The sequence below is a fragment of the Melospiza melodia genome, chromosome 24 (assembly GCF_035770615.1).
Source record: "Melospiza melodia melodia isolate bMelMel2 chromosome 24, bMelMel2.pri, whole genome shotgun sequence".
NCBI classification, from domain to species: Eukaryota; Metazoa; Chordata; class Aves; order Passeriformes; family Passerellidae; genus Melospiza; species Melospiza melodia.
This window is the reverse complement of record NC_086217.1, coordinates 9,233,881-9,256,272: the sequence shown is the minus strand read 5'-3', so window position 1 is coordinate 9,256,272 and position 22,392 is coordinate 9,233,881. Positions and strand designations below refer to the sequence as shown.

At 43.1% G+C, this 22,392-nt stretch overlaps 1 protein-coding gene across 2 annotated transcripts in view; it reads left to right on the top strand.

Moving 5' to 3' along the window:
- The first annotated feature begins 6,413 nt into the window (after nucleotides 1–6,413).
- The window catches only part of TEX2 (testis expressed 2), a 46,163-nt gene continuing 30,184 nt past the window's right edge, over nucleotides 6,414–22,392 (top strand). Inside the window, exon 1 of one of the 2 annotated variants that reach the window (XM_063176043.1) lies at nucleotides 6,414–6,512. The gene's annotated coding sequence lies outside the window, so the exon portion shown is untranslated. Of the gene's footprint in view, nucleotides 6,513–15,975; nucleotides 16,086–22,392 lie in introns of those variants that run through there. The other variant, XM_063176042.1, reaches the window with a different exon arrangement.

Genomic DNA, 22,392 nt, shown 5'->3' with positions numbered 1-22,392 from the left:
CCCTTCCAATAGAGAGAAATTCCCCTTTGACCAACCAGCAGGATGCATTGCTAATAGCCATTTGGATTTCTCTGCATTCCTTGCCCTGTTTATCATATTTAACCTTGGATTTATTTGTAGAGAACTGCTCAGAGAGTCTTGTTTAACAGAGGAAGAAACCGGAAGAAAGCCTGGGCATGGTGTGTTTTCTTGCAATATTGCCCTGGACAGTTTCCAATCTGTTAATGGATGAACACTGACATCTAAACCATCCCCAGGGGAGGTTCAAGATCCATCTGACTTCAGTAAGAGATTCCTAAATAACTGTAACAAGCCTATACTTCAAGAGAAATAAATTTTGCTATTTTTGAAACATGCAGGTTTTGGAAGGCTTTGAATATCAAGATTAATTCTCTGTCTAAATGCAGTGGAAGGCAGCATGGACTGGTGATTGTTACTCAAATCTGGAAGGTTTTAATATTGTCTGGAATCTGGATTTGATGTTCTAAAAGCTTTGATGTGTTTAGTTTACTTTTTATTCCAGGGCAGACTCTGCATGTACATATCAGATTCCTTAGTACAGCTCATTGGATTTTTGTGGAAAACATACTACATTATCTATCAGCACTTGAAATTTTGACTCAGGAATTATTGCTGGATAGACTACTGAGCAATATTTAATTGAAAGATTTAATGGCACTCTGAGAAAACCCCAAGGTCACATGGAGCCAGATGCTGTTTGCAGAAATGGCAATAGGGGATGGCTGCAGGAGCTGGACAGAAGAGTCAGGGCACCTGGGCAGGTTTGGAGACTGGATTATGCATCAGGTCATGAAAATTACACAGGAAAGGTGAGCAGAATATTCTCAGTGCCTCACAAGAGCATGTCTGAGCTAAGAGGCTGCTCTGCTGTCCAGTCCTGTCACTGAGAGTCCTGTTTGGAACCTGTCCCTTTTCATTGCCTTTAACAGATCTCCTAAGGAGCACAGGTTCCTTATTTAGCCACCTGAATGATTGTCACAGTGGGATGTTATTCAATAAATCTGTGTGCTGAGATCTTCCTCCTAAGTGCTAAAGGAGGATGTGAAGTCCAGAACAAGAATCCAGTTGTGAAGGCACTGAGAGCTTTTGGCTTTGGAGGCTGGGTCAAGATCTGTTGGAGAAATGTGCCAGGATGGAGCTGCCACTGGTGGCTGGCCGTAGGGAGAGCAGAAAAGGATTGAATCTGGCTGTGGTCATTTTGTGTGACTGGACAGGCACTGAGTGCTCTGTCAGAGGCAGTTCTTTAACCTGGGAAAACACCAATCCTGTGTTTGCTTTCAAAGTTGGGCTCTTGTTTGTTCTGGGGTGTGACTGCATCTTCATGTTCTCATTGTTTAAGCCCAGCCTACCCACAAAGCCCAGCTGGATAAAGAAGATGTGCAGATATGGGCCATGAGATACTCAGTGGAAGGTTCCAAGTTACTGTCACAGAGACAGCTCTTCCTCAGACATCCGGGAAGTTCATGTAAATGAAGGTTCTAGCAGCTTTCAGGTTTGAAATGACAGTCTAGAACTGCACAACAGCCTAAACTATATCAGCCTTATGAAAACAATGCACACTGTTTACACCTTCAGAACAGGAAAATGACCCTGAGCACCTATGCCTGTTCTCCATCTCAGCTGGAAAAACCAAGGTCAGTGTTTTATCCCTCTTCTGTAACTAAGAGTTCACTCCATGCTGCCATTTCTGATTCCATTTCAGCAGGCATACATTCAGCTCTGGGTTGGGTGTTAATGCTCTCAGAACAAAAACATCTAAGCAAGATGTGGCTGTTTTTATGATAGTGATGTTTTGATCTCATGCCAGCACAATCGAGGAACAATTCCCATTAAGTCTATTGCTGTGAGTCTTTCCTTGAAGGGGACACTCAGGGAACCTGAACTGAATTATATTTTAAAGTAGATTTGTTTAATTCTATTAAGACCTATGCAGATATTCATATTAGAATTAAGTGGCATTAATCTGATTTAGTGTACTTTACTTGGAAAATGAAGAAAGCTAAATCAAATGAAGGCCACTTTGAGTAACAAAACTCACTCGTGTAACTTTCAAGTCACAGGTGTTATTAATTCAGATTAATTTCTCTGACTTTCCCTGTGAAAACAAGGGGCAATAAAATCACCAGAGACAGCCAGACCATATGTTCTCCTTCTGCCCCCAAAAAACCATTATGGACCTCCTGACAGTTGGTTTGACTTGTGGATCTAAAGGCTGCTGTTCATTTCTAGTCTTTAGTCAATGTTCTTTTCCCTTAACTAACCATTTAAATTAGGCCCATCAGTGCAGAGCCACAGCATCTGTCCAGGCAGGAGCAGGAGGTGCTGCTGCCTCGTGTTAATGCTCCTGTGCACGTGGAAAACTTGCAGTGTATGTGGCTGATTTAAACAAGTATCTTCAGCTGTTCTGTAATGTCAGAACTAAATTTACTTGTAGATTTAAAATAGGTGAATGATTTGGCAGCTGAAAGGTCAGGACATACTGTTTATTTTGTGTTTTGCTTGTCCTGATTACCAGAAAATGGTGTGTAGCACCTGACATTATTGCCAAGGCCTTGTGGTGCAATACTTGCACAAACTGCAGCTTCAGTGCCTCAGTGTCCCCCAGCCTTCCCTCAGCTTTGGATTTTGCCACAGTTGCACTCTGGAGCACTCCAGTGCTCAGCCACAATATCCTCCCTCACCAAGGTCTCTGTGGAGGGAGGAGTATTGACTTCTCACCATGTGCAGATCAGATTTCAGGCTTTTAGAGTTTTGTACATTTGCCAGGTACACTGAAACACAGACACCAGCTCCCACAACCTTGCTGTGACTTTGGCAGCAGGCACGTGGCAGTTCTGGGTGGCCAGGGACCTGTCCCTTCCCCTGTGATGGGTGCCATCCCTGCAGGTGTGCCCTGGCCATTTCCCCAGTCTGGATTCAGTGTCAGGGAGAGACAAACCATGGGAGAACCATCCAGAATGTTTTGTAGGTCTGAGAGAAACCAGTGCAGATTCCCAGCACTGAAACTGCCTGACCCATTCCTTTGGATATTTTATTTTGCTGCTGGATTTGAGACCTGCCTGCTTTTGTAATTGAGGAGTTATGAATGCTCTGGTCTAGCTGACAAGGTGATGATCAGTCAAAGGTTGGACTCAATAATCTTGGATGTCTTTTCCAACCTTAATGATTCTGTGATGTACCCTCAGCTCAGCTTTAAAAATGAAGCAGCAATAAAAAAAAACCCCAAACCCTAGAATAATGTGCTTTAGCACAAGAAGCAACAAGAGCTCAGAATTTCTGCAGTTCCCAGGGGCATTTTAGAAACAGAGTAGCAGATTTGGAGTGGGGAAGCTTGCTGGGGAGGGCATGCCCAGGCTGTGCCCCTTTGTGCCAGCAAGGAGCCAGGCCCAGGGGCTGGGATCAGTGAGGAGAAGGGATGGGGTGGAGGACAGGATGGGCAGTTTGCAAGGTAGACAACTCAGATCCAAAGACAGCAGCAAAGCCACTGGCAGAGAAAGAATCTGGGAGGTGCTGAGAACACTCTCACTCATTTGACAAGCAGAAGATGGGCCCACAAGAGCTGTGGAAGGAATGTGGCTCTCAGGAAGCTCATACTGCCCTCCACACCCAAATCAGAGCCAGCTGAAGCACTGGGGAGCCCCAGCATTGCCAGTCCTTGCTGGGCTCTGTGCACACCGGGTGGGCTGGAGCCTTGTTTGGGTTTTCCATGCTAAACTTCTTTCCGTTGTGTTTGATGTTGCACTGGTAACAACCAAACAAACCAACAGTAAAGTTGCTCTCACACACACCCCTGTGTTTGCCAAGATTCACACGTTCAGGCTCAGCTGCTGCCTCATTCCTCTTAAAGCTTCTCAGCACAAAATTGTAAGCAGGGCTGTCCTGCAGCTCTTGGGTCTTACCCAGGATCTGATGGCAACGGGATTTGTGAAAACCATGTGGAGCCCCAAAGCTCTTGTAATGTTCTTTTCTCACAAAAGCAGAGGCTTTAAACTGCCCTGAGCTGTGAAATTCTGGTGGGGGCATTAGAGAAATGAACTGAGCTTCACATAAGTTCTGGGGGAGAAATATTACCTATTATTTTACTGCTTTTAAAGGTTTTTAACTGTCTCCCTCACATATTCCAAAAGATTAAAGTAATTCTTTTCAAAAGCAGCTCCTGACTGTAGATACCTGTTTCTAGACTCTGCAGGCTGCTGCTTCTCAGAATGACTGTATACTTATACATGGGACACTGAAATATTAAAAATAAATAAGCATTACTTTATTCTCTTGTCGTTTTGTAGGATAGGTGGAAGGTAAATAATCCAACAAAAGGATTTACTCTTACAGCACTGAGTGATTCAACTATTCTGAGATTTTCCTTCTGCCCCCCTTCCACCTGACTGGGACTTGCCTTTAGAAGAGGATTCCCATGAAGCCCAGACTGTGGTACCCTGGTCAGACACAACTTGTGCCCAGTTTTTCCCACTGGCTGCCTCCAGCCTTTGCTCAGCATGTACCATGCTATGCAAGAAGCTGAGCACCTAACTCCAGGTGCACAAATATTTATCTTGAGGTCAGGAGTTTCAGTCCACGTGTTGCTGTCTACTAAAATTGTTTCCTCTCTCTTGCCCTAGGTACATGCAAAGAGAGGGCAGAAAAAGCTTCAGAGATTCCAGTGAGTTGATTGTAGTTTAATACAGCCAAAACCAACCTGTGAGCCACAGCTTCAGCTGTAGGCTCTGTCCTGCAGGGAAAACCTGTTGTTAAGGAAACAACCATTATCTTATCTGCAGACTCTGGAAACATTAACATCAGCTTTGTATCTTTGTATAAGGATTCAAAGGTCTTCCTATACACAAGGACAACCGTTAACAGAAACGTGTCTGACATGAATACATGTGTATCTGTATTTCAAATAGAACGTGGTCTTTTTCATTAAAAAAATTAAGACTAAATTGAGGTTCTGCAGTGACACTCACACAGTGCAGTCTTTTGCTGGGTTCCTTCAGTTCCTTCAGCTGTGACCCTTCAGACTGCTGAGTTTAGTGCTTGGACATCCAACAGCTTGAAGGCTCTGACCATCCATTTGGTGAGCTCAGGCCATTCCTCACTGAAGCAGATTTGGCAGGTGCTGGCTGCTCTCAGTAACTCTGGTTTTCCATTTCATGCAGGAATCCTGCTTTTAAAAACAGAACTCAGAGATGCCTGTGAATAATTCACTTCCACAAGCACTGAAGTATTGCTGCCATTTAATGAGAGAAGCAGTCTGAGTGCTACCTGCACCTACTTCTGACCTAGACTGCAACCCCTCCATGTGCCATGTGTATAACGCCTGGTGCAACAGCACCCCTGACCTCAGCACAGCTGCAGCTGCAGGTAACATAGGAAAGTGTTTGAAAATTAATAATTTATATTTAACTCTTTGCAATGGATAGTTTGGAATAATTTGAATTCTGCTCACACATCTCACTAAATGTTGGTTAGTAAATAAATTTTGTCCCATCACCTCATAAAGTATCATAAATTTAAAGGCTGGTATGACATAAAGAGTCTGAAAGATCTTGCAGGAGTCTTTATGTTTTAATTCAAACTGAATTTATTAAAGAGAAGATAATTGGCACAGCCAAATTAACCCAAGGGTTGACTAAAGAAACCTGGGCCAGCATCAGCCTGACCCGGTGTAATGCTGTAATGTCATCATTAACTGCCTTCAAAGGCAAGAGCAATTAAGTAAAGGGTAAAAGCAGTAGAAAGGCTGTAATTTGTTGCATAAGACCATTATTGAGAAAACAACCTTTTGACACAGAGTATTAATTTTTTTCTCTGTCTGCTGCAAATTGGGAAATACGAAGGGTAAATAAAATGACCTCTGCCAGGGCAGGTTTCCCGGGATAAGTGCCTGCTCGGTGAGGGAGCCGATAATTTTTGGCCATTTCTGCAATGTTTAGATCCCAACCAGCTCCTTTCTCTGTGCCTGGTCGCGCACACGCTTCCTGCCGCAGCCGATGCCCCGCACCGAGCCTGACACAAACCCGCACCGAGCGCCGCGTTCCCGGAGCCGGCGGATTACCGGGGCGGCCCGCACGGGGCGCGGGAGGCCCGGCACGCCCGGGAGCGGCCGCAGCTCCGCACCCGCGCCGGCCGCGGGCCCGAGCGGCTCCTCGCCCCGGGGGCCGTTCCGAGCGTCACCACCACCGGCCGCTGGAACACCGGCTGCGCCCGAGGGACGGACAGGGCCGCTCCGGCTGCCAGGGGTGCCCCGGTCCCTGTTCCCTTGTCCCTGTCCCCGTCCTCGTCCCCGCCCCCGCCCGCCCCGCTCCGTCCCGCCCTGTCCCGCCCCTCGGGCCGGCGCTGCGGCGGCTCGGGCAGGCCCGTCCCCCCGCGGGGCCCGGATTGGCGGCGCCGCCGCCTCCCCGCCGCTGCCGCCGCCCGGCGCGGGCAGGAGCGGCCAGTGCCATGAGCCGGGGCTGAGGCGAGGGGCTGGGGCAGTGCCGAGAGCCGCGGCTGAGGTGAGGGGCTGGGGCAGAGCCGAGAGCCGCGGCTGAGGGGAGGGGGCCGGGCGGTGCCGTGAGGGCGGCCGGCAGCGCCCGCCGGTCCCCGCGGGCTGCGGGCAGGGAGGAGCGCTGGGGCCGAGGGCGGCGGTCGGGCCGGGCCGCGGGCGGCCCCCGGGGCCGGGCAGGGCGGATGGCGGCCGGGGCAGAGCCGGGAGCCCGCGGGGAGCGGGGCCGGGCCGGTGCGGGGTGGAGCCGCCGCTGCTCGGCGCGGGAGCGGCGTTTGCCGAGCCGGGGCTGCCGCTGGGCAGGAGCTACCGGAGTACGAGCGACACCTTAAAAACAAACGACAGAGGAGGCGGCAGCGGTCGCTCCTGCTGAAACCGAGGGAGAATTTTTCAGTTGGCTTTTGCCACCAAAGGCGAGAGGTTTCCTGTCTACTAAAATTGTTTCCTCTCTCTTGCCCTTGCTGTTGGCTCCTTGGTTTCTGCTTCTCTTGTAATTTTCAGTGTCATCTGTGTTATCTTCATTGCAGTTCAGGGACTAAACCCGTATACTGTGTCTCTTCAGCGTGTGCTAAAGTTCCTCCTGAATGTTTGTGCTGAACTTCTTGGTGATTTGTGTCTGTCAGCAAATGTCTTGAGCAGCTCCTGATCATAATTTTGGGAAATGAAGTATACAGCGGAGGTTAATTTAAACTTTTGTATGCCACTTAAGTATTATAGCCAGAAGATAAATTAGTGTAAGTCTTCAGTGCTGTGAGATTATCTTCTGTTAAGATGCTTTGTCATACTCCTCTTTCAAGATGATATTGCCTGTGCAACTCAGGAAGAATAAGGGGTTACAGTTTCAGGGGTATATATTTTTACAAGAAGATGTTGTCGTTTTAGTGCTGAAATAACTTAATATTCCTAAATTGAATAAAATTCAGGCAGCGTGAGTACTCTGGTTTGATTTTCTTGGAACTGAAAATGTGCTAAAATGAGAGGTAAAAGGACTTTACCTTAAGCGTAAAATGGTAAACTAGTGACTTGGGATGTTAAAATTGACTTTTAAAGACTCTGACATGATGCTGTTTTATGATTTATGAGAGGTTACTACTCTGACTAGAGAGCTGATCCAGCAAGGTGCTGTGTTGTGGGTGGCACATTAATTATGCTCCAGGTAGGCGCTGAGGCTTGAGGTGGTGTTTCCGAAGCAGTGCAGGTGCTTTCTCCTTTGAGTGAAAGACCAAGAAGTTGATTCTGTGCTCAGAGGTGTCTCACACTGGAGTTTGCTGGGGTGTGATACAGCCTGGGAGTTGTACTGGCAAGCTGAACACTTCTCTTGTGAACAGCACTTCTGGTCCATGCAAAGAGCTTATTGAAATGACCTATTTAAGGGAAAAAAAAAATTGAATAAAATCCAAAGTTAAAACTTGAAGAAGGACATGGCCTAATAATGTGTATTAATTACATACTTCTTTTTGTGTGATAACAACTCTTAAGACTTCCAGCTTTTAATACCAAATACTTAGTTGTTTCTAACTAAAGAGCTCCTAATCCAACTGTTTTTCAAAGCAAAGAATGTGGAGCAGGAAGCCTGGACATAATGGGTAATACCAGTAATTTCTGTGTTGTGGTAGGTGTGTAAACAAAGTAATGGGAGATAATGAAACTTACTTAGCAAATAAAAGGCTAATATAACTGAAATACATTTAAAATCATGGAGCTGGAGGACTGAGGATGCATTGTGGCATTCAAAGAGCTTTTTAGCTGATCCATTTGGGGACTGTGCTGCTCTACCCCACCTTCTGTGCCAAGTCAGCCAATTCCCTGTGATGAAATCAGAGGGTTTCTCCTGTAGCACACCAGAGTTCCCTTGTGTGGATGAAGGTGACCAGTCACAGGCATGGCAGTGGCCGTAAGTAAGGACATGTTCCCCTGTCCTGCTCTCCAGGACTGAGCTTTAGCATTTTCTGCCTGTGAGATGAACAAATTGTGGTGCTGAGTGTGCAGAGTGTAACTGACACCTGCCCAGGAGCTGAGGAAAATGAAAGCTGTTTATTAGGATAAACCAGATTCCAAAAGAATGGAGGGGAGGGTAAGTAAATTCTGGTCTTAAACACAGTTCTTAGAGCTTGGAAAGTCCCTCAAATCTCTGGATTTTTATTATCTTTCTTTGGTAAGCTAGAAATTGTGGTATCAGATGTCCACAGTAGTAATGCTAATTCAGTGTGCTCTAAAACATTTATCCATGAATAAAGGCCTCATGTTCTAGAAACCCTTACTGCCCTAAATGAAACAATCAGATGACAATGTATGCTGGAAAATGAGAGCATAATGTAGGCTTAGAGATTAGAGAAAAAAAGATAAGAGTTAATACTGTGAGCTGTCATGAGTGTGTACTTTGTATTAGAAGAGATGTATTCAGAGTAGAAACCAATTCTGGAAGTGCACAAGTGTTCCACATGTGCCCGATAAAGGGCATGGACATTTTTAAGTAATGCAAAGTGGACACTTGAAAGGATGTCTTGTGCTTTCAAGGTGGAGGAGGGTGGAACATTGAGCTACTGAGAGAACAATATCATATCAGACCTGTTGATACAAAAAAAAAAGTGTACCACTCCTTATTGTAGAGGATTGTGCTACATGGTTCAGATTCACAAAGTAAAGGGTATGTTTTGGGGGGGTTTGTACTGCAGGTGGTGGAATTAATCATCTCTGCTGGACAAAAATCCCAATTACTGTGTCATGAAAATATATGATCAGCTGTTCTTGACAGAATTGTGAATTATCTCTTCTTGGAGGTCGGCTTCTATAAAGCTTCTGTTAACATGGCAAGCACAGAAGTTTGAAGGCAGAAAGTTGATAATAATTGATCAAAATCCCATTTCCAGCTCAAGACAACAAGACCTGAAGGTTGTGCATTGGCTGGGAGGGTTTATCCTTCCCCAGCAGCCTCAGCCCCTGTCCCTCAGAGCACTGTGAGGGATGAGGGTTGAGCTCCTGCAGAGATAGCACTGAAGGAGTGTTCTCTTCAGAAGAGCTGTAAGTGAATGGATTTGCTTGGATTTGGGCCAAGCTTTGTGTATCACAGGTCCTAAAGTATTTACATACTTGACAAATGGAATTTTAAGTCTTTAAAGGTGATTTTTATGTTCTTTCACACAAGTCCTCACTGGAGTTTTGCACTGGAGGCTGCCTTGTGTTAATTTGGTTTCATGAGTTTGAGTCTGTACAGAGGAAAATCTGCTCTCCTTGGTCAGTAGCAATGCAAGCAGTGTAGTGCAGGACTCCCAGTCAGACCAGTTCAGTAATGCAGAATCTGCCTCTTTCATAATTTCCTTTAATGGACTCCTTGATGACCATTATCTCTGAAAAATAAAACCCAAGTGTCTTGAGTTGGAACTGCTCAACTGAAGCATCTGAGAGGCTTTGCTTGAAGGTTTCCTGTGTTAGCCACAGCCAGTCTTGCTTCTGTTGGAAGTGGTGAGAGAAAGGAAGCAGAGGAGCAAGTTTTGATGGTGGAGTAGGTCAGTGTCTGAGGTGTCTGCACTGTGCAGAAATCCCTCTAAGTTTTGCTGATGTTTTTATTTCCTGCTTCCCCCTCTGGGAGGAGAGGAGTTCCAGGGTGTTGTGTTACTTACCAGTCATATTTATTCTCTGGGCACTGTTGAAGACAATTGTTAGTGTCTTTGGAGGGACATGAGAATATAATGATAAAACAGGATTTATTCTCTGATCTTGCCTGTCTGCTCCTCAAAACTTCTACTTCTCTGTTCATTGTCATTCCTATTTGTGTTAACTCTCTCCTCTCCAGACAGTAAGGTGTGTTACTGTGCTGTGCAAAGTCCAGATCAATACCCAGTGCAGTTGGGGTTCTAAAAGGGAAGAGGACTGATGGACAATGGATAACAGGAGATCAATGAACATGGTAAACACTGGTGTTTCCCCATAAAGGCCAGGAGGGCAGCAGAAATGAATTGTTGTGTGAACCAGGCTTTAATATTCATTACCCTGTGTCTCAGTGGTTTATAAAGTGTTGTGGCCTCTGACCCTGCTGGTGTTGAATGACAGGAATATTGCAGGAGAATGTCCCTTAGTGCTGTGATTGTGTTGTTGTCCTGCAGGATTATCCTGGAGCTGTGAGAAGATGGGATGCTCAAGCTTAGAACAGGATCTCTTTCAAGAGTATGAAAATAGTTATTCAGGCATTGGAGTGCTCTTTTAAAGGATCTCTTTGGTCTAAAAAATTGCTATATTGGGTTTTATTAGTGGAAATAGAAGACAGAGCTACAAGACTTTAGATCTTACTCTGGATTTCATGTGTTTTGTTTAAATTACACTTCAGTTGTAAAATAGGACTGCAAAATTATAAGCACAAAGGTATGGACTCCTTTCAAACTGGGAATTTCAAAGCAGATGGCAGAGGAGTGAAATGTGAATGTGACCTGTCATGAGTGGCAGTAAAGTACTGATCTGGAATTAAAAAGAGAGATGTAAAAAACATTCTATTTCCCTGGAGGTCAGGATTAAGGCTGAGAAAAGAAAACTGTTTTTATGAGCCCAGACAGGCTGGAAGAATGAGGGTTCTGTGTGGGGAAGGAGCTGGTGGTGCTCACACGGCTGTGTTGTGGAGCTTGGGTAGGAAATGTCACCCAACATGTGACATGGAGAGGCAGTGGAGGCTGCCCGAGTTGTGCTCGCTGTGTCCTGGCTGTGACTGCAGCCCCCCGGGTACCCAGAGCCTGCTGGGCTCTGCCAGGGATCCATCCCAAGGATGGTGCTGGCAGGGCCAGAGCATTGCAGGGCAGCATTCCCACAGCCCTGCCTGCTCTCACCTCCCACTGCTGCTCCCCATCTCCCTGCCCCACCGGGGCCGGGCAAGGTGGACATTCTCTCTGGGTGCTTTCCAAGCCAGGCATTGCCATTCTGCTTGCTTAATATGTATCCATCATCCCTGTTGCCTGGAGTGGCTTCACTTCTTTCTTTGTACTCTTGTGTAATACTTGGGGTTGGTCACATAAATAAATGTACTTTGGTGGGAAATGAAAGTGATCTGTACAACTCTTGACTTGTTTGCAGCTGCTGTGACGTTTGATAAGGCTTATCTTTGTAGGACCTCCTCAGTAGCATTTCTTTTTGTCTAATCATTTCCACACTTCTTCCTTTTCAACTTAACTTGAAGTATTAAACAAAGGAATTAGGAGAAGTGGAAAGAACTAAGGGGGAGATAATCCTGAATGTCTGTCAACTCAGAAGCGTGCTGGTTAATAAATGCTCTGCCAGGTTTTGAATAAATCTTCTGAGCAGTGCATGACTTTACAAAAGTATTTTTATAGAAAAGAAAAAAGTTACTCTTCTGTTTATATGTTATTTTTAGCAAGTAGAAGGAGATGTGGATGGAGAACGGACCAGCTGTGCATACAAACTTTCTCCTATTTTGTAATTCCCTTTATTCCCTTGTATCATTCATTCCCTTTTTGACAACAGGTTGAGTGTTCCCGGAAACCTTAACACTGCTGAGAGATTTCAGGTAAGCTGAAAGCAGTGCCTGACAGTTTCAGAAAACTCTGTGAGTGTCTGAAAATGTGCATTAAGAGGTGTGTTATATTTAAAAGTGTAAACATTCTGTTGTGTGGCTCTCTGTTTTGTCATGCAGCTTTGAGATGTGGATTGGCAATGGTTTTGGAGCATTAAACAGATTTTATGAACCTTTGCTTTTCTGATGAGTTGGGCCAACTTTCCAGTTTTACTTTTAAATCCTGTCTGCATCCCAGCTATCATTCTTTCTTCCACATTAAATCTTCACAACTGAAATGATAAAAATGAGTAAATACTGGTCCTAGCCCATGAATGGCTTTGCTTTCTCAGGATGTATTTTTTTAATCTGCTTCTTCCATCCAGCTGCCCTAAGCAGTGCATTTACCAGTGAAGATACCATGGGCTGACTGCTTTGCAAACATCTTTGTGGACAGAAATGGGTGAGGTGTGAACAGTGGCTCCTGGAGCCTCCTCCTCCATAACCCCAACCAGATCAGTGCTGGTTTGTGTGGTCTGTTCAGATCTCAGGCTGCTGGAGAAGGGATTGTTGTTGGCAGAACACTTCTGATCCTTCCTGGAGCTGGGAGAGCTTTGGAGGGGGTGTGGAGGCTGTTCCTCATTTTCACAGAGAGGAGCTCGTGGTGAGCAATGGAGGTGAGAGATTTCCACCCCATGTGTGCATTTCCACTTGCACTGCTCAGTTCAGTTTCCCCAGAAGAGTGCTCAGTGCCGTCTGAAGCCTTGGTTGTGCAGAGCATGGCAGAGGCAGCTCTGCAGGGATGGAGCAGCTTCCTCACCCTTCACTCCTCACTATTTTGTCACCTTATCCTGGAAGACAGCCTGAGCTGCCACTCCTGCTTGGCTTCTCAGCCCTGACCTCTCTGAGCAATTAAAAGCCTGGTTTACACACCCACACCCTGAGTGTGTGCTGTGCATACCCACAAACCTGCTTGGAATTCAGAGCTTGGCTCTCTTTGGTAAACAAATGCCTGGTGGATGAATGCAGCATGGGTATAGGAACATTGCCCTATGCCTGAAATTAGACTTGCCTGCATAATTCTGTAATTGGACCAGGCAGGATATGGCTCAAAGACACTTATTTCCCTTTGCCCTTTTGAATCCATCTGGTGGCTTTTGCTGTTCTTTTATCTCCCAGCAAATCAAGACCTTAAAATTGATGACCTAAAATTAATTTCCTTGAAGCTGCTTTAATGACACTTCCCTTGCTGTGTATGTGTATGCACAAAATGTAACCCACATAGAGGGGAGTGCATTCGCCCTTAACTGTTTCTTAGCTGGTTGAGACTATAGAAATTATTTCTAAATGCAGTGGTAGAAACTTTGAGGATGTTGAAGGCATTTCCTGGACAAATTACACTGATGATACCTGGTTTTTGAATAAAAATATAGGATAAGAAATGGAAGACTTTAGCTTTTTTTACAGGAAGTAAGCCCAAAGGAGAATGACAACAGAGAGTTTGCATTAATACAGCTTGAATGTAAAGTAGAACTGGAGTTCTTAAAAATTCATTAATTTTTTTTTTAAGCTGTTCATATTGCACTGTGAATTCAGCAGGTAACTGGTGAATTTTGGTGTGTATTGCTACAAGACACCCACCTGCTGACTTTTTTACTTTTCAGCTTGTGGAGTTGTCATGAAATTCCTTCAGACAGCTCTGCTGATTAATGTTCTCAGAAGTGAGATCTGGGTGTGTGTTTTACAGCTCCCTGTGTAGCTGGTCAAAATTTAGTATGTGCCTCTCTGAAATAGTTTTGGAGGAGTGATTTCATTTACAGAAGTCCCATTGCACTGGTCTGCCTTCCAGTAAGTTAAGGAGCTGTGTCTGTGTGCCATGACTGAATTATACCATAGAGGAGCAAAGGTAGAGAGAAAATGAGTAATGGGTGAGAACACTTCTCAAGAAGTGCCGCAAAGTTCAGAAAACCTTTAACGAACTTAAACATTTTAAGGAAAATTTTATTTTTCTTTAATTTCACACTGGTGGCCTGGTTCACTCAGGGAATGACCAATGGGGTAGATCCATGCTGCTGAAAAAAGAAGAGACGAGAGCTCTGTTTATGTTTTTCCCAATCTTATTTTGTTTGGTTTTTTTGGTTTTTCTTTTTTGAGTATTCACATGACGAATGATCCTTCCAGGCTTGTTATCAGTACCACATTTTGAGAGAGAAAAACAGAGTGGGAAGGATCCCCATATGCCCAAGAACCTCACTTTACCCTCTCAGTGTACTGACTTCCTTTCTCCTTTGGAGCAGTACATGCCTTTACATTCCTGTGAAATGATCATTTAAATTCAGAATGCAAGCAAAACTGGGGTATTTTTTTCATCTATCTCCCATGGTTTCTTAGCAATTAGGCATAAAAAAAATATGTTGTGGGAGGTGCTCATCATTTTCTGACTCAGTTGGTTTCAATGGGAGTCAGGCCTGTAAGGCAGCTGTTAAGGTCAGGCAGTCTGTAATTGACCTGTCAGATGTTGCAATTAAAGTGTATTGCAGCTGTTAGAAATAGGAGTTACCTCCGTTGCTCCTGAAAAAAACCAAAAAGCAACCCAAAACCAAACCACCAGAAAGCTTTAATGTATTTCACTGATTCATTGAGTACTGCTCTCCTCTGTGTGTAATGCAAGAAACAGAGGGGAATGCAGATGGAGCTGCTGCCTTTGATTTCAGTGCTGTTTGTGGCAAGGCCTCTTTCATGTTCTGAATTACAAAGTCCAGGGAAAATTCTTGCCAATGTCTGTCAGTCAATAAATTTACACCTTGAAATGCTCAGAGTTATAAATACTGTGGGAAATCTAAGAAAATGTATTTACATGAAGACACACGTGGGAATGCTTTTGCCACATTCTGTTTTTTGCCTTAATGCTTTTGTGGATTTTGTGAAATAGTAGAATGTACTGTAATGGAATAACTAGGAATTGTATAGTTGCTTCAGCCCTGTGCACTTGAGTGAGTGCTTTTGTGTCTGTCTCATAGCCCAGTGTTTTTAATCATAAAATACTTAAGCCACTCTTTAATTCAAAGTTAGTAATTGAGGGGTTTGCAATGTTTGTAACAGTTGCAGGGTTCTAGAAGCTTTTGACAGCTCCCCAGAGCCTTTATGTCCTGACAGTCAGCTGGGAAGCTGGGGAGGTCTGAGTTGTCTGTCCTCATGTTTTTATTGAGCCTCACTTAATATCTGTGCTCATTGAGGGTCTACAGTGGTTTTATGCTGTGTGTTTGCTTGGGTTTTGGCTTTTTTTAAATAAACAAAATGCTTTGTCCTTAGCATGGTGAAAATTCAGGTCGTTTGGGGCCATCTGGGTTCCATTTCAGTGTCTTGGATGTTGTCCTGTGCTTATCACTGTCCTCCAGCTGGAAAGCCACAGTGGTGCTGAACTTTTACATTTTAGTTTCTAGGTATCTGAGCTGAACATAAATCTGAATGAGTGTTGCCTTAAGCAGAGAGAGAAACGTCTGGTACTCGCCAATTCCAAATGTGACATTTTATTTTCTGGCTATTTTTAGGACAAGGATTCTTTAGAGTTTGTTTTGTTAACCTTCTATGAATTAGAAGTTGAAGTATTTTGTGCACTGAAGCTGTCATCAGTAGTTTATGATCTCTGCACAGTTCTTGCTAGAATATGTGTGATTCTGGAGCTGCATTAATGTGGTTCTCAGTCTTTGCTGTTGCTGCTTTAAGGTGTTAGTAGCTCTTTATGATCTTACTCCATAATCTGTGTGAACACTGCTCTTCAATCAGGTAAATTAGAGCAAAATTTTTCTAACCCTCCTAATAATACTGATGCTAAAATAGCTAATAACTAAAACAGCATTATTACCTGCACAGGGCTTTCAGAGAAGTCAGGAATTCTAGTCCATTTTCTTCCAAAATTAGATCACAAAGAGCTTTTCTGTTCTTGTGGTGCTAACTTATGTTTCTTTTGCAGTTTCCAGGTAGGAGGAAATGCTGATAATTCCTTTCTCCATTAATTTTTTCATGGAATCCAGTGACAGGAGAGACCATTGGATGGCCTGGAGTGATTGGCAGGACTGCATCTCTTAGGTGCTGGGAGCAATTATTTTAAAGAAACTTTGCAGAGAGGTTTGACTTTTGGGTAGAATTACTTTTGTCCCACCTAACTCAAACTTGATGGCAACTCTTAAAAAACTTGCATGTTTTGAAGTCCTGTTTATTGGCCTTTTCCAAACCTTTCCTGTCCTTTGGACCTTCTGGGGAGTATGCCTGCAGACGCTTCTGGGAAATCCTGATCTGTCATAAATGCATTTTCTGCATTTGTCAGACACTTTTCCTTGGGCAGATGAGATTCAAAGAGGTGAACAACTGTAATCCATGAGCCTCTAACAGCAGTTCCCTGTGTTAAAATTTGCAGCTTGCTCTGTATCTTCAGGTGCCTTAAGAGAATTAATTTTCATGTGTTAAGTACAACTGCCTTTCTAGTAAGGTGTGAATACTTTATTTGTGTTAAATGTAGCCCTCCTCCCTTCCCCAGACAATTTCAGCTTTCTGAAAATAGCCTTGCTTTGGTTTGTTGTTCTTGTTTCGGTTTGTGCCAGCTGCCTGCTCTGCACATCTTTGCCTGGTTTTTCTAATTGTTTATTTTTATTGTTTATTGTTTATTTTATTTGAAGAGTTATTACCTTGCTTCTTAGGGGTGTGCTAGGTCTGAAACTAAATACTTCTGAGTATTAAAAGCTTGAGTGCCATTTAATAACACCAGAGAATATCCCCTTCTGTAATTTTGAAAACATCTCTGAGACCTGAGGAAACCATGATTGTCTACTGTGTTTTGTCCTGTCAGCTTAAAAAGCCACGAGGCACCTTGCATGCTAATCCTCTGCAGAACATGAAATTAAAATGAAGGCTGTACATAAGAAATATGAAATTTGATTGATCATTAAAAATCCCCTGATAAAAAAAAAGTCTTTTGATACCTATGGGTAAATCTGTAGATTCCATTTCTTTTTTACTAATCTCTCATAACTACATTTGACATGGGGACCTAGAGGTTGAGTTACTAATTGATGCTGCTCCTCTGTGTATCTGAGTTCAGCCTGATGTGGACAAACCTGTTTATTTTTAAAACCTTTTCATATGAAGGTGTGTGATGGTTGTTTTGCCTTGGCAGGTACTGTGACCAGTGCTGTCATTTTTTTGTTAAGGAAATGAATGTAAATGTAAGAAGAAGTCTTTGAATGCTCACTTGCTACCTGTAGGCAGTTCTACCTATTGATGTGCATTTGCACTGGGAAAAAAGAGCCTGCCAGACAATTCTGATAAGCCCTTTTTAATTTAGGATTCAGGGCACCTTCTTGTACTTAATTTTGGAAACATGCTTTTCTCTAAGTCACTCGGTCAGAATTTCCCCCAAAGATTTCATAGTGACCTTTAATTTAATAGAGATGTGGGCAGAGTTTTCAGCTGTGGATAAATCCACAGAGGTTTTAGATAATCTTTTATCAGATTAATGAGGAGGTGATTTTTTTTTTTCACCGAGATAAGAGAGCAAGTTACAATTCTGCACAGTTTAACCTCACCGTTTACCCTTTCCACTGGGTGTTATTTTTTACGTGTAAACTTTTGATGCTTTATTATTACAGAAATCCAACATGTTCTGTTGAGATGCAGAACTGATGCAGAAGATTCTGATGTAGACTCTCCTCCCTTTTGGAAGACAGCAAATGCAGCAGTTATGTATTTATTGCTCAGAACTGTAAGATCATTGTTGGGTTTTAGAACCCAGCAGTCTGAGGAAAGTGGGAAAAGCTGGCTTGAGGCTGGCTCTGAGTTTGCCCTTGTTTTAAAGTGTCTATTTCTGAATGCCTTGCTGCAGAAATTTCAGATCTAGGTCTGTAAACTTGTCTTTTTCTGGGGCATTTCTCTTCTCACTTGTGGCCAAATTAGTTTTTTAGGTAATTTTGATGCCAGCAACTAGCTACCTGGAAAAACCACATATTTTAACATATTTTTAAGGACATCAATATATGTTATAGGAAATGACTAAAACCCTAAAATCTGTGATGGAGGGTGAGGGAGGGGATATGGTGCTGGTTTGTTACAATTTTATTTTGTTCTGGAAACTAATGAAAGGTCCTTTGAACTGTTCAATGTGGAGTGTTTTGGAAGGAAAAAGTGCTACCTGTTGTTTGCAATTACAAATGATAAACAAGAATATAGTTCATAGGAGGAGAACATGTGAATGGAGAAAGTATTATGTATGTACTAGAATTTTTATTCATTCTTATTGTGCCAACTGGGAGTGAATGTTCTTTAATATAATTATACTCTGGTGCAGTTTGAATCTGTTCCAAAGAGCAGAGCTTTGCCTAAAAAATTCTTTTATTTCTTCTGTTAGGGAGAGTGTTGGATTTCTTAAAAATGCTGCTTCACTTCAGCCTTCAGAAAATCATTAAAAAAGAAGAAATTAGATTTTTCTGAGTTTCTGGAGAACCTTTACTGCTTAGCTTTTTGTGTTTGTTAAAATGGGCCTGTAGTGCAGCTTTTAAAGATTTTAGTAAGTGGTGTGTACTGGAAGGAGAATAGGAAATAATAATAATAATAATTATTTTATCAGTAAAGGCAGAGGAACTAATGTGGTAGCTGACCTTTCTTAGGTCTCTGGGGAAAATGTTAATATAGAATACACTCACTTAGCTAACATTAAACAATTTTTGCTTGATTATTTTTGAAGTGTTGTAAAGACAAGCTTGGGTACCTGAGCAGCAGCAACAAAATTCCAGTAATTTTGTCTGCAGCAAAATTCCAGTAGTTTTGAAGACTCTTATTTGCCATTGCAATTTTACTTGACTTTTCTGTCCTGGACTTAAATTGACTCTTACTTATCTCTTTGATAGGTTTATAATTTTCATTAAATGTATAATCTCATTGACAAGACTTTAAAATTTTGCCTAGGATTCTCTTCTTAAGTATGCCTTAGCATACTTAAATGGAGATTATTTAACTTAAATTTTTCTGAACTTAAAAGCATTTGCACAAAAATGTTTGGGTTTTTAAAAATGATGCTCAGAGAGCTCCTGCTGGAGATGTTTTAGCTCTCACCCAGCATGGTTGTGCTGACCTGGGTTTCTCTGTCAGGGGTGTGTGCTGTGTGTGTATGTTGTGATCCATGGTGGCATCATCACTTCTGGCCATGATCTGGGATTGGCTTCTGCTCAACTTTAATAATTGTTGATGTTGATATCAACTTTTTCATTTCTGCCCTTGGATTTAAAACAGGTTTTGTTGCTTTTGTTTTTTCCCTTTTTTCCCCACCTGTATATCTCAAATCCATGAGCTTGGAAAGGGAAGGAAACTTCCTTCTTTCCTTCTTGTTCCTGGTGGAAACTGAGCTCTAAAGGCTGATCTCCAGGCTGGGTAACTGGATCCCTGACAGGAAGGTTTCACAGGGCTATTGTGTGATAGTAATTACCAACCCTGGCTCTGTAGTTCATTTAAAAGTAATGACTAGTGCATGTAAAAGGAACAATAGATGTTAACTATGGAATACATTAACTCATGGAGATGCCAGGGGAATTTAATTGATCATAATTAGAAATTTGAATGGGGATAGGAAAGAACGTTGAATTTTGCATTTTGTATCCCTTCATTTTTTTGTCTTTTATGATATAGATCTGCTGAATGAGATGAAGTGCATGTCACAGATAATGTCCCAGCAGCTGTGCTCTCTGCTTCAGGGAGGGCATTCTGGGCTAAATGGGAATTGGCTTTACCTCTGTGGCAAAGCAGTACTTTTCACTAATATTGTGCTTTGTTTTGAAGGACCTGAAATGAAGACTTCTTGCTCTCAACAGAGAATTGTGTCTGATGCTGAGAGCTCTGTTACTTATTTTAATTAAGTACAAAAAATTGCAGCAGTTCTCCCACATATCTAAGTGTTGGAAGGCAGATACTGCTTGAATCTCTAGTAAATCAAACAGAATCTAGAATTTCTGGGAGCAAATATGAATTTCAGATCATATTGCCTTGTGTAGGTGTTCTCTGTCTGAGAGAGATTTCATGTGCTGCTGGCCTGGTTTGGAACAGGGCTGTAATGTGTTAGTGGGGTCCTTTTTCTGTTAAAATAAAATCTCTCACTCCATAAGGAGGCTGCAGAGATTGTCTAAAATAAATATACTGCTGCTTCTTCCTGCCAAATGAGGGGTGGATTTAGAGTATGAAGGTTTGAGTCTGACCCTTGAAAATTACTATCATGTAGCCCAAAATGACAAAAAGGGCCCCATGAATCCTAAAGAACAACTGGGTGTTTTTCCCAGTCTGCCAGAGCAGTTGGATGAGTGATGGCCCAGAAGGGTTACTGGGGAAAGCAGAGGAATAACCAGTGAGAAACATTCCCTGTGAGCAGCTGTGGCAATCTGCGTGAAGTTGAATTATCAGGAATGAAATTCGTTGTTTCCTTAACAGCATTTAGGACTTGTTCTTCTGGTGCAGCTGACAGATACAGAGGAAAGCATTGCAGTGCTGTTTGGTAACCTGTGAGGCTTTTCCTTTACTTAGGAGGAAAGGAATTTCTGTTTTGTGGAAAACACATTTTTTGGTCTGTGTTTAGTAGCAACAAAAATGCAAGTGTTGAACCTTGTTGCACATTTTTCTGAAAGCATTTTGCTAGTACAGTGCACTGTGTACCCTTTCCTCCTCATGAAGATGTTGTAATAAGTAAAGCAATGTCATTGGAGTAGTTGGCTACTGCAAAACATGTGAATTTAGTTACCCAATCCAGCCTGTTTCTCCAACTAAATGATTATGACTAAGTGTGGTATATGCAACATTGACCTTCTAAGTTAGTTCCTAGTTTGCTGCTTTGTTGTTTCAATCACTTTTCTACATTGTTAATATGAAAAGAATTGTTTTGCTGTATAAAGTTGTTGAGATAATTGTCTGAGGCTCTGGATGGGCTGTGTGTTCTCTCAGGGCTGTGAGCAGGTGCTTTCTGGGGCACAGCTGAAGGGTGGGGTGTGTTTGTCCTGCAGGAGAAGGGAGCAGGAGGGTGTCTGTGGGCAGAAGGACACATTGCTGGGTGCTTGGCTCTTCCTGTGAACTCCCAGTTAGTCATTCCTGGGAAGCAGCACAGCCACTGCAGTGACACTCAGAAGTGTGTCATGGCCTAACCCACACCTGAGCTCTCCCTCGGTGTCCCTGTTTGTCACCAGGTGCATCACAGCGTGCTGGGGACAGAGCCATCCTCAGCTCCAGCCCTGCTGCCTCCCTGCTCACAGGAAAGGGCTGGGGGAGGAATGTTGTCTGTCCCAGGAGCTGCACTCCCTGTTTGCCTGGCTCAGTGCTTCCTGTTGTTGGGGCTTTAGAAGCAATGCCTGTAGGTGAGGATTATCAACTGCTCTTCTGTGGGAGATGGGCATGCAGTGCCTTGAGGTCAGAAGTGGAAATGGCAGCAGTTGGTTGGCAGCTATCTCATTCCACCCTGCAACAGCATTCAAAATTCAAACCTCTGGGGGAAAGGAATTATTTTCTGAGCAGCCTTCTTTCCTTCTGGGTAAAAGTTCATGTTTTGAATCATTTGAAGCCTGAGGATGTGAGACTGTTACTCAGATCTGCCTGCCACATAAATAAAACTGGTACCTTGCATCTTCAGAATCAACAGAAAAACCTTGAAGAGGCAGCCAGAGAATGGGGAACAGTGTGGCCTTCAAAAGAAGGACCAGTGAAAACCTGTGTTTGTGCAAGTACCAATAAAATCTGCAAACAATCAGTTTGGAATTGTGCCACTTCAGATAGTGAGGCTGGAACATCAGGTCTTCAAACAGCTGGGAGAGGAGCTGAGGAGTAGGGGAAGGAAATGAGTGAGGAAAATGTAGCCAGAAATGAGTAAGAAATAAATCTGTTAAAATGATATAAGAGTTAAAAATGTATAGTTCAAGAGCTTGATGAAATAGCTTTATCAAAACCTAACAACTACAGAAAGAGCTGTCAAGGAAAAACTTCTCAGCATCTCATTTGGGAAGAAAAAACAAAACAAAAGCCCAGATCCTCCACAGTAAAACAGAGATTGTGTTCAGGAATGGATTGAAAACATGCTCTTTTATATGACGTAATTTGTGGTGCAGTAATGTGCTTGAGGTAGGCAAATACTGGTTAATCAAGAATTTCCTTCCTTTCTCTGTTAAGTTAATCATGATGTTAGGAAAATCTTGCTTGTTCAGTAAGCAGTAAAATCTCTTTTCAGTACATTTGGTGTGTGCAAGTGGAGTTCATCTGTTTCAGGTCATTAGCACTGCATTAGCACAGCATGGCAACTGGTGTTTAAACACCAGCTAATTAATGTTCAGTGTCAACACAGTGTGCTAAAGAGCTATCCAAACCCTTGAAGTTCTAGCTG